The following is a 5,337-nucleotide window of genomic DNA, read 5'->3' on the forward strand; positions in this document are numbered from 1 at the left end:
CATCATGTGTATTGACATAGAGAATAATTTTGTAAAAGCATATACCAGGGGTTGGTAAACTACTTCTTTTAGTCCAAATCCATCCCACTACCTGATTTTGCAAATATTGGAACACAGTCATATTCATTTGTTTATGTATTATCTTCAGTTGCTTTCATGCTACAGTAGCAAAGTTAAGTTGTTGAGACAGAGATTACATGCCTGCAAAACAGTAAAATATTTACTATCTGGCCCTTTGGCAAACAGAAAATGTTTGCCAACGTGTGTTATAAACCACAATATTGTGACTATGGGGATGGGATTTCAAATGATTAAATACTTTTCTTTTTTCTTAGGTATAACATAATTTATACGTAGATAATTTTCTTGGGTAATAACTTTTAAAAATGAAGAATAATAACTAGCTAACTATCATTCTTTTAGAATGAGAAAGACTGCTATAATTTAATTTTTACAAAACCTAAAAAATTTCTGCTTGGTTTTATGCATATACTAATTCACAATGAAAATGTGTTTTGGAGTTTTACAACCATACGTGTCCTGTAAACAGCTACAGCAGCAACAACAAAACTTTGTAGTTCTAGCTTCATATGTTTAATAGAAGTAGCATTTGCAAAGAATTCATGGAGATGTTGTGTTTTTGAGGAACAGAACATATATTATCTCAGTTTTATTTAAAAATATGTTTGTTTTCAGGCTGCCCTATTTGAATTGTCTTAATGCTTGTGATAGTTGCCTCTGAGGTCAAGACGTTTTTGAGGTTGCTATCTATAGAAGATTTTCTTTTGAAGAGATTAGGATTTTATGCAGACACCAAAAGATCTGAGATGGCAACTTGAAGAGTTTTATATTATAGCATTGCCTGGCAAGAGAAAATAGATGCTAGCCAAGAATAGCATCTGGCTGATTTGGGCTAGATTATGCTTGTTAGTTACATCAATTACTCTTGTTCCAAATCCTTTCTAAGTGGTCATGCTGTCTTTTCTTGAATTCCTAAAGGAGGCTCTCCAATGGGAAGAAGATGGACTAATAGCCTAATGTTCCGTGTGGTTATTATATTCCTCATTATGAACAATGGTAGTCAGATTGCAATAATCTCATATGAGTTTTGAGAGTGATTTTGTTTTCCTGAGGCTATTGAGTTTGAGAATTGAGGAGGGGAGGATCAATCCCTGGGGCTGGAGTTAACCACAGTCTAAAGAGTTCCTGGTCATTAAGACGTAGTTGGTGCATAGGGAAAAAATGTGTTGTCATTCCAGAATGCAAAATTAAGATAACTTTTTCAGAGTTATTATTTACTCAACACTTAATGGGTAAAAGTTTCTAGCACCCACTATGAACCACTAGCATACCACCTTGATTTAATGATAATCAGTGAATTATTTCATATAAATAGAGATTGTAGTTACAGTAGAAAGAGCAAAAATGTAAAAAAAAGAAAAAGGTTTTGGGAAGGAACGAATAGTAATTTATAAGTCAAATTGTATTGAGGGAGAGAAGCTGAATCTCCAATACAATCATTGTAGGCCTAAGTTGGGAAACAGATTTCGTTTCTAAATACAGTCTGTTAAGGAGCAGTGTTCAATAGGCAGAGGGTATTGGAGATGATTGTCAGGCTCCTTCCAGGCTCACTGAGAAAGCATGCCCTGATTGATTAGTGATACTTCCAGGGTTTAAGGGGAAGGAATGTACATGAACTATGTCTTTGCTAACTTTCCATGGAAGTAAAATTTACAATGAGTCAAAGAGAATTTCCATGGCCTAGATTATATGAATCTCTTAGGTCTAGCCTCACTTTTCAAACAACTTGTTTTCTTTGCTCCACAAGCAATCATGTGATGACTAATATTGGCTTCTCAGATACTAACTTGCTTGGAGAAATGATACTACAAGAAGAAAATATGAGCATTCTGTTCCACAAGAACAAATTACCCACCTACCCACCCCATCCCCAAAATTTAAAGAATAAAATTAATCAGGGTGTTGTGTTCACTGCTCTCATGGATCAGAGGACAATTTTTAATAATTCTGTTTGGTCCTAACTTGGTCAGGTAATGAAGCTTTTTTTTTCTTCATCCAACTATCCAGCTGACAAGTGGACTGATGGCCAGTGCATTTCTTCCTTCAAACTTTCATTGTGGCTCAAATGTGGGTAAAAGTGTTTGAAATTGACTCATAGCCTCCAATTACTCCCTCCAACATGGGACTAGATGAGCAACTTGAGACAGGTCCATCCTGGTACTAAAGAAATGAAAACCTTACTACAGGGTCATTGTTCAGTGATGCTTTCAGGGAAAGATTTTTATCAAAAGGGGAAAATGTGAAAGTTGTCAGAATCAAAATGGAGTCACTTGTGTTAACAACAACAACAACCCTGAAAAATAGAGTAAGAAAAGATCATGAAGAGAGGGTTCTCATGCATAAGCACCTAATAACAGGAACTATCACAAAAAACTCTACCGAAACCACAACGTTGCACAAAGACAACTGCAATTTTACACAAAAAAACATACGTCTGCGAGGAAGCCGGGCATGGTTTTTCATACCGTAGACTTTGGGAAGCTGAGGTGGGAAGATCACTTGAGCCCAGGAGTTTGAGACCAGCCTGGGCAACAAAATGAGAACCTGTCTCAAAAAAAAAAAAAAAAAAAAAAAAAAAAAAAAAAAAAACTTTTGTGAAGACATCTGTCCCGCAACTGTCTTTACAGCTTCAAACTAGCATTACTCTTGTTATTGACCCATATAGCCAAGGATATTTATCTCAAAATAATTATTTAATTCTTCTATTTTTTTGTCTTCCTTTATCTCCCTGAATATGCACATAGTTTACTATGGCACATGTATTCTCATTGCAATGACCTATTCTTGAATAAATATTCTTTTCTTTTAGAGACCCTGTCTCTGTTACTAAGGTTAACATTTCCAACTTCTTAATACCTAAAACTGTTAGGTATTTCTTTTGACCTAAGATTTACATGAAGCAATTAGTGAGGTACTAAAGGGCACCATGAAACAAGAAAGATTGGGGTTATCTGCACGTCGGCATTACATTAACAGTCTCATTTATGCCTTTTTTTTTGGTGTAAACTTGTCTAGCTTTGATCTCTTTCCCAGAGGTCCAGCAGGCTAATCATGAACAGAGGTAAGTGTCTGAGGCATGGTCAGTTTTGTAGCATCATTCAGGTTTCACACTGGCTGGCTGCCCTGATAAGACTCTGCTTGGTAGCCTATGCTATTTCAGTAAAAGCATACCATGACCTTCAGCACCCAACACAGTACTCTCTCAATAAGTACTTTTTGATAGACACGTATTTGTTAGAAAATATAGCTTATATAAATAAAGAAGATCTAGGATGTGTGTGATCAGTACATTTTTCTTTATAATAAAGTGTTTTTTTGCTTTCTAATTTTCTATTATCACCCCACTGATGTGAAAGATGGAAGAGATGGTGTTCTCTCTCCATCATTGTCCTTTATTTGTTTTTTCCCTTGTGATCAAGATGTGTCCATGCTTTTAGCTAAGGCCAGCTTAATTGCCAGAAGAGTTTTGCCTACTACTGTGGAATGCAGAACTGGACAGGATCTTAGAGACTGATTAGGTTCCTCCCTTCATGTTTTTTTTTTAGAAAGACCTTAAAAAATTGAGGGCTTTGCTCATGGCCACTTAGATTCCTACTTTCAGAGCTGGAACATATACATAGCTCTGATTTCCAGTTTGATACTCATTCAATTACACTGCCATTGGTTTCCAAGTGAAATTTAAGCTTATTTCAGTCTTTTCAAAATTCTTGCAGTTGATCAGCCATAATTTTGTTCTTTCAATTTGAAGCAGCTTATTGCGTCATGTTTGAGAGGAAGCCACTATTTCATCCTGAAGATGGTTCTTTTGTAATGGCAGGCTAACAAACTTTTCTCTTTGAGTTTAGGAAGTACTTGTGAAAGAGGGGTGCTGTGTGCCATAAATATAAATGGTTATATTCTACTAAAACAAGCTATAGCATATCACATCTGATATTTTTCGTGAGTTTGCATATATATAGTATGAATTAGGAAATGCACTTTTTTTGAACTCTACAGCTGTTCATAAAATTGTCACAGAAATTTGCATTTAAAATATACATATAGGGAATTTGCACACATTTATGGAGCTCTCTGTGTCCTTAAGAGGTGGAATTTTATACCTGCCTGCAAATACTTGATTATATGCTAAGAAAAGAATGGATAGCTGATATATGTGAGCCTTAGTTAATTTGGGCTGCATGAGCTTTAATAATGGACAGGTCCTTGAAATTGACATAATTCTAAAAATATAGGATAATATTATACTTTTTTTCTTACAATATAGCAAAGCTAATAACATATTATTGGGTTAAGGCAATTTCTATGATTTCAACTTTTAAAAATCAAAATTTAAATGAAAGTTCAGCAAATATATAAAATGAAATTGTTTAAAATAAATTATTTACATAAGGCATCCGGATTTAAATTAGCGTTTGTAGGCTGTGGACTTTTGCACATTTAAAACTTCTGGAACTGACTGCATTATTCCAAAGTGAGTTTGACTCCTGTCCAGCATAGAATATTTTGGAGTGGAATGTTTGAGTGATTGCAGGCCTGGACACGTTTTTACTTAGATTAATTACTTGAGCAATCTGAACAACTTATAGGTATTGAATAATTGTAGCTTCAAAAATTACTTTCATATGCAATATCTCTTGTCAGAATTATCATCAACTTCCACATGACAAGTGAGTATTTTTCTAACATGAATCCATTTGATTTCCCACAATCCATTCTACAGAGCTGACCATCTCTCCCCCTTAAAATACTCTTCCCTCTCAGCTTTCCTTTAACCTCCCTGGCTATCTTTCTCAATTTATTTTGCTGTTTCTACCTTTACTTAAATTCTAAATGTTGGAACAGACATCTCGGTCTCCATTCTGGAATACTTCCTGTATCATTTCTCTCCTTGGCGATAGTTTTCATGTCTGTAAATATGAAATATATGCTGATGATATAGACATTTTCATCTTCACTCCACAGCTCTTCCTTATATTTAAGTCATATTTCAGTTGTCAACTCATTAGGCATTATATTAGTCTGTTCTGGCTGTTAAAACAAATACAACAAACACCTAAGACTGGTAATTTATAAATTACAAGAATTCATTGCCCACAGTTCTAAAGGCTGGGAAGTTCAAAATCAAAGCATTAGCGGAATTGGTATCTGGTGAGGACCTATTCTTTGCTTTGTAGATAGTGCCTTCTTGCTGCATTTTCATGTGGTGGAAGGAGTGATTAAGCTCTCTTAGGCCTCTTTTATAAGAGAATTAGTCCC

Source organism: Pongo pygmaeus, chromosome 12 (assembly GCF_028885625.2).
Source record: "Pongo pygmaeus isolate AG05252 chromosome 12, NHGRI_mPonPyg2-v2.0_pri, whole genome shotgun sequence".
NCBI classification, from domain to species: Eukaryota; Metazoa; Chordata; class Mammalia; order Primates; family Hominidae; genus Pongo; species Pongo pygmaeus.